Genomic DNA, 12,836 nt, shown 5'->3' with positions numbered 1-12,836 from the left:
GAAAAATGGAATCGATAGCCTACATGTTTCTTTCCAGCTCTCAATCTGTGATTCTGCAATTATTTTATTTGAGGATATGTATAGATGATGCTAGGCGATGCAATGGATGGAGCCAGGCCTGGAGTCAGGAAGACTTCCTGAGACCAAAGCTGGTCTTAACTTACTAGCTGTGTGACCATGGACAAGTCATTTAACCCTATTTGCCTCAGTTTCTTCATCTGTATAATGAATTGCAGAAGGAAATGGAAAATCACTCTGGTATCTTTGCCAAGAAAATCGCAAATGGGGTCATTAAGAGTCAGACATGACTGAAACAACTGAACAACAAATGTGTACATGAGGAGTGGAGAGGGAAGAAGAGAGGAAGATCACCTTTAGTTAAGTGGATAATTGCCTCAACCCACCATTTTATCTTGATAGAAGAAAGAAGTTGGTTGAGAATGGGAGAGCTATATACACAGCTTCTACCTAAACATACCCTAACAAGAAGATTTCAGTTTTTCCACAATCACATAGGTCATAATCTAGACATAGGAAAAAGAAAAGGGGAATTTGACATTACCAGTGATAAATCAATCCCTCAGAATTAGGTGCTACCTCCAAACAATTAAAAAAAACAACCCAGGAGCACTATGGGAAAAAAATCCTCTAACATGTAGACTAGGAATACACACACACACACACACACACACACACACACACACACACGCACGCACATGCACTCCAAGCTTCCAGAGTCATAATCTATGTGACATCTTCCAATCTGTTGCCAAGGCCTGTTGATTTCACCTTCATAATACTTCTTAGATATGTCCCTTCTCTCCTTTGAAGCTGCCACTCCTCTGGTACAGGTTCTTATCAACTTAGGCCTCAACCAGTGGGACAACCTGCTGGCCGGTCTGCCTGCTTCAGGACTCCAGCTTTCAGAGTGATCTTCCTAAAGTGCAGGTCTGTCTTTAATACTCTCCTATGCAATCAATTCTAGTGACTCCCTATCGCCTCCAGGATCAAACACAAAATCCTCTGTTTGGTGTTCAAATCCCTTCATAACCTGGCCCCCTCCCCACCTTACACCTTACTCCTTCTTCTATACTCCTCTGTCCAGTGACACTGGCCTTCTTAACATTCCCAGAACAAGCCATAACATCTCCCAACTGCAGCTGATTGTCCCCCATGTCTGAAATGCTCTCCTGCCACATCTCTGCCTTCTGGCTACCCTGGCTTCCTTCAAGCCCCAGCTAAAACCCACCTTTCTACAGGAAGCCTTTCCTGATACTTCATAATTTTAGTGCCTTCTCTCTGTTATTTCAGCTTATCTTGTATGCAGCTTCTTTGTACATAAATTGCATTTCGTTTCCCCCGTTTGACTTTGATCTCCTTGAACTCAAGGACTTTTGTCCATCACCTTTCCTTGTGTCCCCAGTGTCTTGTTTATAGGAAGTGCTTGATAAATGTTTATTCACGCACGTTGCAAAGCTGCTCCTGCCCTGGTCAGCTCAGGAAGAAAAGGGCTATGACTTGGAAGAGCAAAATCCTTGGAAGAATGTTAATATCTTTAAGGATTTCCCCACCTCAGATGGAAATCAGTGATGCGTCAGCAGAACTGCCTAAGCTCCACAAGCAGGGAGAAAAGGGAAGGGAGATGAGGAGTGACAGATGAACATGTTTCCATTTTTAACTGAGTCTTACTCATCTCTTTTAGAAGCCTATTATAAGCAGTAAGGGGTATTCAGAAATATTTTAGGGTATCAACTTTGACCATCATTACTAATAAATTTTAAGACTATGCTCTCCATTTTTTTAGTATCATCAAGGTACATGGTAAGAGTTGACTATTCTCCGTGTAGATGAGTTAGTGAAACTGAAAGATTGACATAAACAGTATATTCAATTAAACTTTTATTAAACAATTGTCAATTCAATCTTTTAGGATGATGCTCTGTACAATGCTGTTTTTAAAGGAGAGAGAATTGCTAGGACTGCCAAATTTATAGGTAGAAAATTCAGTAGAAAAAATGTTAACCTTTGTAACAATGTACAAATTTAAACAGGCATAATTATCATGAGATTGCCCAATCAACTTCGTAATCTACTGAGAAATCACACAATTTTATGCAAAAAGATCAGCATAATTATATCATAAAACAACCTCCAAACACAAATCACCACATATAAAAACAAACAAATGATTAACACTAGGAGCTCAAAAAAAAAAAAAGATAATAAGAGACAACAGACCTCAGAGTAAAATAAATAACATGTTAACTGCTTGAAGTTTTGGATATTTTCAAAGCCTGTCTAAATGGTTTATTCCCAAATGGCTGGTTTCATGGATCCTGTGTATCATGTTATCATCATGTAACCAGAACCCCTTTCTCTGCCACTGGGCTTAAAGACAAAATATTCAGCTATAAAATTTGAGAATGGGTAATTAATACAAAGACAATATTTAGAAGGAGTTGCCAAAGGTAATCCAGAATTAGCAGTTACTACTGTGTGGATTTGGCCATTTTAGAAAGGAAATAGTAATTATACGTTTGTCCAAGAAGGTAGAATCAGAAAAAAACAAACAGTGCTTTATAAATTTGCTGAGAAACACTAAAAGCATTATTATTTTTTTTTACTACAGATGACACACTTACTATTTATTTGTTATCTTTGGAAACTAAAAGGTAAACAGCTGAAAATTAATCTTACAAAAATTGTAATCTGCAAACTTAATCTAAACTGAAGGCCACTTAGCTTGGTAAATGGAAGGCTGGGCTAGCAAAGCAATTTGAAGAACTGGATTTGAGTACTGTCTCTATTACTAGTTGGAGGATCTTGGGAAATTCACTTAATCACTCATTAATATAGAAAAAAACCCCACCAAAAACAGCAGTTGGATTAAGTGATGTCTATCAGCTCTAAAATAAACAAATAAACATTGAATGAACGAGTGGATAGATAAATGAATGAATAAATTACAGTAATAATTCTAAGTAATAAAGCTAATGTTGAAAGAGCATGTTTTGCTTTGGATACAATAAAATACAATAAATTCTTCGAGGGCAGGAACTGTTTTTGTCTAATACCTAGGATGGTGTCTAAGATACAGAAGGTGCTTAATAAATGCTTATTAATTGAGTGATGGGCTAGGCTGTAATTCAGAGTACTGGACTTGCAGTCAGATGTACTATATTCACCTCCATCAGACCACTTGCTTAACAAATCATAGATTCAGAGCTGAAAAGGCCTTTGAAAGTCATCTAACCCCACCTCCTCATGTTACGGTGGAGGAAAGTATAGTCCATGGAGTTTAAGTGACTTATTTGTGGTTATATAAGTAGCAATTGACCCAACCAGAATCTGGATTTAAGTCTCTTAATGCCACATCTCACTTTCTTTCTGCTGTATCATATTGCACATTTAACCATCTGAATCTCAGTTTTGCGCATACTATGTGCCAGCCACTGTGCTAAGCGCTTTACAAATATTATCTCATCTGATCCTCACAAGACCCCATGAGGTAGGTGCTATCAGTATTCCCATTTTACAGTTGAGCAAACTAAGGCAAACAAAAGTTAAATGACTTGCCCAGGGCTACAAAGCTAGTGTCTCTGGCTGGATTTGAACTAAGGTCTTCCTGATTTTAGGCTGAGCCTTCTGACTGCCTATACAAACTAGGGACTTGGAACAGATGATTTCTGAGACCTCTTTCATCAATGAATGTACGGTATTAGCACTTTACCAAATTATACATTGCTAATATTACAAAGCATTGGATGCTTAATAGAGATTAGCAATGTTGCTAATAGAACAGCTCTGAATGAGAATTTTGATAGTCTTATAACAATTCTCAAAAGAAAGTGACAGGAATCCTAATTGCAAACTTTCAAATAAGTAAATTTACTTTTCAAATTAATAATAATAAATAATAATGATGCTAGCATTTATCTAGTGCCTTACAGTGTTCCAGGAACTGCTCTTTTCTCATTTGATCCTCACAACAAGGTGGCATTTTTATTCCTGTTTTTCAGATGCGGAAACTGAGGCAAAGAGCAGGTGACTAGCCCAATGACACACAATAAGTGTGTGAAGCTAGACTTCCAGTTAAGGTTTCCTGACTGCAGGCCCAGCACTCTTTTCACTGTGCCACCTCTCTACTAAATTCTGACTCTCCTTAAATGTGATGACATCAGAAGCCCATTTTAAGACCATCTATCACAGGATGGAGTGCAGTATGAGACAGAACACCATACAAAAGAATTTAGAGTCAACAGCTAAGGGATCATACTATAAGGAAGGAAATCCTTAGCAGAGGATGGAATAAAATTCAGGGATATTTCCATTTCACATTACTTTAGTCCTAGATATTCACAATCATTTCATAGTGAATGAATTTGGTTCAATTGTATTTCATTCATGTCTGAGTCTTTGTAACCCCATTTAGGGTTTTTTCGGCAAAGATCCTGGAGTAGTTTGGTTTGCCATTTCCTTCTCCAGCTCATTTTACAGATGAGGAAACTGATGCAAATAGGGTTAAGTGACTTGCCTAGGGTTACACAACTAGTAAGTGTCTGAAGCTAGATTTGAACTCAGGAAGATGACAGGCCTGGTATTCTATCTACTGTGCTACCTCGCTGCCCGGTGACTGATTATCCCCTGCTTAAAGAACCACCATTTTCTATTCCAATTCTCTCCAGTCATGACCAAACTTCCCATTTCAAACTTGTTGTATATGATTTGTATTCCTCGGCTGGTAGAAGGAGCCCTCTTCAACCTTCTTTACATCCATCCTCTCACTCTCTTCAATTTCCATCCCTAACTCTCCTGCAGGCAAGAACAAAAGAAGTGACAGAAAAAAAGAAGAAAAAAAAGCAAGCCAGGGACCAGATCCTGCTTTTCATGCTCTTAATCAAAGGATATAGCAGCCTAAGCTTGGCATTCACTTCAAGGAAACTCTCCCATACTGAGCTCATCCAGATCGGCAGGCCACAGCAAGCTAGCTAAAAAATCCAGAGTAACTACAAATCTCTCCACCCACCCCCTATCTAGGACCCCTGCCCAACCTGAAAAATAAACTAGAAACTTAAAGGGAAAACATTGCATGAAACCATGTAGGAACTATGTGTATGTGTGCACATATGCGTAACAATAAGCATGGTTTAGTTCAGAAAGATGGAAATACATATATTTGAATTACATATATATATATGTATATATAACAGCCTACTCTTATTAGCCAAGGTAAAGAATGAAATAATTTGCTTAATCAAATATCTTGATTATTAGAGCACTGTCATATATATTCATCTACAATTATTCTGGTATTAACTCCAACCCCAAATTAGAATACAATAAATACACTTAATGCAATCTTTCTTTAATGATTTAGAAGGCACTTTAGTGTCTTCTAGTACCTCTGAGTTATTATTATAAATATCAATTATCCATCTCTCAGCGAATAAGACTGATTTTTCATTGACAGAATTGCATGGTGAAAAGAGTACTGAGCAGGGAACCAAGACACCTAGATTCTGACTGGAGCTATGCCCAGGACTAATGATGTTACCCCATAAAAGCCACTAAACATTCCTGGGTCTCAGTTTTCCTATATGTAAAATGAAGGGAACAGATGAGCCTTCTAAGGTTCTTTCCAGCTCTAATGTTCTGTGAAAGCTGTAAAAAATAGTGTTTTTTTTCCTTTTTTTAACTACATATGAAGGAAGCGTTTTGGGTTTTTTTTTTCCTTTTTTAAATTATGTATGGAGGAGGGAAGAGAGAGAGCAAGAGAGAGAGAGTGAGAGAGACAGACAGAGGAAGAGGGAGAGGAGAAGACGGGAGGGGAGGGAAGAGGAGAGAGAGAAAATTCTAGCTTGGAAAAATAGAACATTCAAATCCTTTTCATAGGAACCCAAGTTGGCACAATTAGGTGACAACAAAACATTATGACACACACTTATAAAAGGAAACTTAAAATTGAATATCTATTGAGCAACTGGATTTAAGCTGTCTGCTCTTTCTTTTCTCTTGGTTTCTCAATCTCCCATCCTATCTCCAGCTTCAAATTTAAAAGGACAAATATGGCTCTGATGACAGATGCAAAGGTCTTGATGAGCAGAACCTTAATTTAGTCCTCTTTTAAGAAACCACCAGAGCTTCAACACTACAGACAATGCGACCTACAAACAGCACCATGTGTCATTTTGGAAAGAAAACTAAAAGAAACAATTACTGCCAAAATGCGTATTATATATACAGCTGAGCAGAACAAATCAAGTTGAAAGGTATACATGAGAATATTTCAAGGAAGAACAATGGAGAAAAAATAAAAATATTTAGCCAAGAGCAAAATGCATATTTTATAGATGTTACTAGTATAGCAAATACATTGGTTTGACTGATCCTTCAGCCAAGTTTAAAAAGCACCACTTAACTCCCATTCTAGAGAAAGACACAGATATACATCATGTAGAGTCTATTTAATGATTTCGCACCATTAAGCAAGTGTACCTAGTAACAAAATGTTTTATTTTCAAAGAATAACTATTTTAAGATAGCATCGAGGGTGTAATTTAAGCCATAACACCAAGAAAATGTTCTATTAATCAAAATGGGGCATTTAAATCTGTTTAAATCAGTCCCCTAGTGTTATTTGGATGTGACTCAATGCCTTCTGTTTTAATTCTGAAATCTACACAAGCATTGCTGGCTGGATATGGGGAAGGTAATCAATATCATATTGCCACCATTATGTATACAGACCATATAGGGATGTTTGCCCATTTATGAATTCTATCTTCTAACATATGACCATTTATGAACTCTATCTTCTAACATGCAGCTAAGAGAGCACTTCTTCTAAATCTTTGAATTACACTTTAAAAAGCATGCATTTGAACACAGCCCAAGCACCACCCATCATGAATCAATGTGACTAGATAGGGATGTTTTCAGCACATGTTCTTTAAAAATAGAGGGACTTACAGATTGTGGTAAGACAAAGAGTTTGCAATAGCTGAGAAGCTGAGATGAAACCATGAGAAATAAGAGAAATGAGAGGAAATGGTAGCTGTATTCCCACTATGCTGGGGGTGTGGATGTCAGCTACAGAGCCAAGCTAGAATGAGGAGTAGAGTACTGGAATGGAGGAGATACAGAAAGGCATGACAAGAGATTTTCCATTTACACAGAGAAGCCAATAGAGCTTCCAAAATTTCTGCTAGGCTAAGAGAAATAATGTTCTTTATTTTTTCTGCCAAAAAAATCAGTGTTACCAAGGTTGCTGTTGTGGTGAAATGGGAAAGGAAGTAACTAAATACAACATATTTCTATTAGTAAACTGATGTAGTCATCTTCCACTGTGCTGAGAATACAGAGAGCTTAATCAAGCGTTTCTAGAAGACATTTTGGAAGTGATAGCCAACTTATGATAATAGTGATAATAAATATAGCATTTGTGTAGGTCTACAATGTGCCAGGCACTGATTTAAGCACTTTACAAATATTTCATTTTATCCTCATAATAACCTTGGGAGATAGGTACCCTTGTTATCCTTATTTTATAGCTGAGGGAAAATTAACAAACTTGTCTGGGTTCATACAGCTAGTACATGTCTGAGGCCATATCTGAATTCAGGTCTTCCTGACTCCAGGCCTAGACTCTACCCACTGCATGACCCAGCTGCCTATTTGTAAAACGGTAGTAAGAATATTGAATAATTAATAAAATTCTTTTTCATCATTTTGCCATTCTTAGTTAAACATCTTTGCTTTGAATTAATGTGTCATCTTGCTTGATCTGATCCAGAGATAGATTAGTAGGGGCTTAGAGCTATGAATACAAATAAATCCAAAGGTCCTACAAACTTGAATGTAGTTGTGGTGGAGGGAGGGAGACCAATCAAAGAAACTCCAGGTTAAAAGCAACTCCCAGTCCTCCAACACCAATCCAATAGGCAATGAGGACAAAATAGCCAGTATGTTCATGGAACTAGAATCAATAACTAAAGATTTTGTAGAAATTCTTGCATTTCTAAGGACATTTTTCTATTTTCTTTTCCTATCTGATATTTATCCTTTTGCTAGGACTCATACTTCTATGTTTCAGCTTTTCAGGTTTACCTCACTTCTCCCACTTTACCCCTTGCAATTAATGTTCATATGACTTCAGATTTTTTTTTTTGTGAAGTCACATATATTTGACTTCTTCCCTAATTTCCCCCCTCCTCCCAGGACTTAGTTTATTTGTTTCTGGTAATATGGTATACGTGGATTTAGTGTGGTATATCACAGGATTTGGAGTTGCGTGACACTAGGAATGTTGCTTAATTTCTCTGAGCCTCAGTTTACTCAGCTGTAAACTGAGGGGGTTGGATTAGATAGCACCTAAGGTCACTTCCAGCTTTAAGTCTATGATCCTTTGAGTTAAATAAATCAACCATTTTGAAAGATTAGCCTTACTCAATGCTTTTACCTTCACTGTTGAATTAAGTAGTTTAGATGCTAGTATTATGGAGCTGAGCATTCATGTAAGAGAACCACCTATGAAATGTATATTCTTGAAGTGATGGGCCACACTTAGAGCTCTGAACAAAGACGAAACCAAGCCCCTAGTGAATGATAACATGAATGCTGGCCTCCTAACCCTTCCCTCTGAAGACACAGGCTTTTTCACCACAGAGCAGATTTTGTAGGAGCAAAATTGGCTGCTCTTAAGCAGATGCAATGCCCAGCAATGCAGCCTGGGACATGATACAACGGCAGTTCAGGTGCACACAGGCAAAGGAAGCAATTTTGTCAGAGAATGGAGATAACTCTACAAACGTAGAGCAAAAACATAAAAAGGCATAAAAGGTATTGATAATTAATTTAAAATACTGTAAGAAAACCTTAGCTAAAGAAAAGAACAACAAAGACAAATGAAAGTGCAGAGGCTGGGAAAAAGGAATGCCATAACACTTTAGACAGCAATCAGAAGGCCCGATTTTTTTCCTGTAATTATAGTTCTACTTATCCCATCTTAGATTCATAGAAAAACTTGAGGAGACAGAGGCTTGTTTCATGCTGGGAGTATAGAAATAAGTTTGAACAAATAGCCCATTTGTGATTATTTAAATAAAACATCATAATTGGAATATTTGGGTCGATATAGGCAATTTTCCCCCTTCTTTCTCTTTTGTGTGAAAACAATGAACTAAATACTATCTTGTTTTATTTTTTTTTACTATTTTGCTGTAAATATAGTATGCAATCTAGGGACCTTCTCATTTTTACACTCTGATTGGCTGCATGAAAGGAGGAGTAAATGCCTCCAAAGTAATTTTTCTTACCATGTGTTCTCTGATCAATCATTAACAGCATTCTTCCCTTATTTATTGCCTTCTACAATAAATAGAGATGGCCTGACTCAATGATATTTATCATTTAGCAGCTTTCATTTTTAACACATTTATATCCCATGTTGCTCCTTTATATACTGTTGAATCATTGCTTTCATGGACATTTTTATATACAAATGACAAAGTTTATTCTTCTTCTAGCAACGAAGAAATGATAGTCTGCATTACTCTATACAAGAGAAGTTTCTAATTCTAAAAAGTAGGTCTTTCCAAAGTTGTAAGGATGTCGCTTAAGATTTTATGTTCTTATAACTTTGTATATGGGCAGGTAGGTGGCACAGTGGATACAGAACTGGGCCTGGAGTCAGGAAGATTCTTCTTCCTGAGTTCAAATCTGGCCTCAGATGCTCAATAGCTGTGTGGCCACGGACAAGTCACTTAACCCTGTTTGACTCAGTTTCCTCACCTGTAAAGGAGCTGGAGGAGGAAACTGCAAACCATTCCAGCAATTTTGCCAAGAAAACCCCACATGAGGTCACAAAGACAGAAACGACTTAACGACAACTTTGCACATGAGTTCTGAGGACAGCAAACACTTTTTGGTTGTTAATATAAACAAACATCTGGATTTATTTTTTTTCGCAAATACATATACAGTTAATCAAAGCCTCCATTTTTTATCTAGATAGTTTGGCATCTTATAACCACTGACTGAATGCTTCAAAGAGCATTTAGAATACCATAATACCATAATATGAATCGACCAATAGATACTTATTAAATACTTATACTGTGAGACACAGAAAAAAGAATAAAGCATAGCTCCTGCCCTCTCTAACCTCATGATATAGTTCAAGAGATGAGATTTACACATGATAAGATAACTAACAATATAAGACAATGCATAATATGTGGTAAATAAACAGATAATAAGAGAGAAGAGGTTACTGGACATTAGGGTGATGACAAAAGCTTTATGGAGGGGGTAGGTTACACTGTAAGAGGGAATAATCACATAAATAAATAGGCAAGAATGTGCAAGGCATATTTGGATGACAGTGTGTAGATGAGTTTGGCTGAAATGATCGTGCTATAGGGGTCTAACATTAGGTTGAAAAGGTAGCCTTGGGCCAGGCAAGGGAGGGCTTTGAATGCCAAGCAAACGTTTGGAATTTAATCTGTAAGTAATGAGGAGCCATTGATGATTTTGGAGCATAGGAGTTATACTGCGACATCACTTGGGTAGTGTTTTGTAAACCGGGTTGCAGGATAAGGAAAGACTGAGAGCAGGGAGATAAGTTAATGCATTATTAGATTAATCCAGGCATATGGTGACAAAATTTGAACTAAAATTATATAATGGTAGAACTAGATAGATACTAATGGCTAATTCTAACCCCTCATTTACAGATAAGAAGCTGTTTTAATAGTACTAGTAATTACAGTAACAATAATCATTAGCACCTAGCACTTACATAGTTCTATAAGCATAAGAAAGCACTTTGCAAATACCTCATTTTGCAAAAATGAGATTAAAAACAATTCATTTGATCCTCTCAGCAACCCTGAGATACAGGTACTATTATTATCACCATTTTACAGATGAAGAAACTGAGTCAGACAACAATTAAGTGACTTGCCTAGGATCACATGACTAATAAGTATAGGAAGCCAAGCAAACAAAAATCTAAACCAAACCAAATCAAAACAAAAATAATAATAATAATAATAATAATAATAACCCCCATTCCAGATAAGAACTTATTCTCCCGATGGCTTGATAGAATTTTGAGTATTTTCCTTAGTTTTCTAGCATATAAGAGGTAGCACGGCCGAGCAGCTGGAGGGCTGGCTTTGGAGCCAGGAAGACCTGGGTTCAAGTCTCACCCCTGATACCTACTGGCTCTTTGATCCTGGCTAAGTCACTTACTCCCTCAATGCTCCAGGTTAATGCTCTAAGATTGTTAAGTTGCAGAGAAGATGCCAACCTATACTGGTACAGGGAGTTTCCTCCTTTGTGAGTTTTGTCTATCACTGAAATCACAGTTTTAGTCCTTAAACCTATCTCTTTTCTGCTACAAAGGGCCTCAGTGAGATGTAAACTAAATGCACTATTCCAAAGCTGACATGCTACCTACTAAAACTCTCCATCACAGACTCTTACTTCTGATGTGGCCATAAATCAAACGACTGAGTAGATGAATAAACCAACTTAATTTTTTCTCCTCCCAATTAAATGACTCCACTGACAGTTGTAGCATAGTGGAAAGTCTTGGAATAAAACCTAGCTACAACCAAAAGTTATAACCAAGAACATAAATTAGGTAGTCTCAAGTGTGTGTGGGTAGAGGAGAGGCAGAATAGGGTCGTGGGGGAGTGAGTATAATCTAATGTCTGGAATTTCAGCAAAATTTCTATATTAGGACATTTGTAGCTAAAAACTCTAGCATCACTCAAACTATATTTAAACCTTATTTACTTATTTATAAGTATCATTTAAATAGATGAATATAAATTTTCATCTGCTAATTTTCAGTGATTTACTGAAATGCTCTATTTAAAAATGTCAAGTGGTCATTAGCCATAAACCTTCAAGAATTTATCTGCCCTAATATTTCCTACTTAAATATTGCCATTAGATTATTTCATTTTATTTTCTTGCTAAATTCTCATAAAGTTTTTTTTTTCTTTTAGACCAGTGGTTCTTTCTCCACTTAAATTGATTAAAATAAGTGAGGTAAGAATAGAAGTATCATGATCTTGGTAGATTTGTGACAGTATAATTATATTTAATTGCCAGTAGGGGCTGCTATAGCAGGTACACATGGAAGGCAGAATGAAAAGGACAGTTCCATGTCATTTGCCATTTCAGCCCAGGTTAGGTCAAATTCAGCTCTTTCAGACCTTTCTGCCAAATAAGTATGAGGGTGTCAAGTAAGCTTGCTAAGTTTTTCCTGATACCATAAATCAGCAATTCTTTTCACCTTCTGACAGATTTTAGCTACCTCTGACACTGCTAGAGCAGCATCTATTACATTTGTAACTTAATGCTGGGTGAATAAAATTTAGAACACACACACATTTGTAGGGTTAATGATGTGTAGGTCCTCTTTTTTTGTCCTTTGTTATTCTTTGATGTTCTAAATAATTTTTAGCCACTGTGCTGATGGGTCAGGTCCAACATGATGAAGTTTTAAGGGCTGACACTGAGGTAAATCATGATGCTGGCAGGTTTTTATTACTCTTTAAGGTGCTTATCACTTATGAAATATAACACGCAAAGGTCTTTTCAAATCTTAAAGCTCTATATGCTTTATTTAATAATATTAGATAAATAGGATATATCTTACATATAAATACATAAATCCTACAAAATAACAGGTAACCATAGCTTTTATTTCTTGTCATGTAATAGCATACGTTGTAACTATACTTGGTTTCATCCCACTATGAGCCACTAAGCTTCTGGAGGTCAGGGGTCATAGAACAATGGCAAGCATATACTATATACTT

The 12,836-nt window shown here is 36.8% G+C and overlaps 1 protein-coding gene across 1 annotated transcript in view; it reads right to left on the bottom strand.

The window, feature by feature from the left end:
• The window catches only part of TENM2 (teneurin transmembrane protein 2), a 1,009,006-nt gene that overhangs the window by 933,142 nt on the left and 63,028 nt on the right, over positions 1-12,836 (bottom strand). The window lies entirely within an intron of this gene.

This window comes from Trichosurus vulpecula, chromosome 3 (genome assembly GCF_011100635.1).
Source record: "Trichosurus vulpecula isolate mTriVul1 chromosome 3, mTriVul1.pri, whole genome shotgun sequence".
Lineage (NCBI taxonomy): Eukaryota > Metazoa > Chordata > Mammalia > Diprotodontia > Phalangeridae > Trichosurus > Trichosurus vulpecula.
Note: the sequence above shows the minus strand (reverse complement) of the source record. Positions and strands in the feature narration are given on the sequence as shown.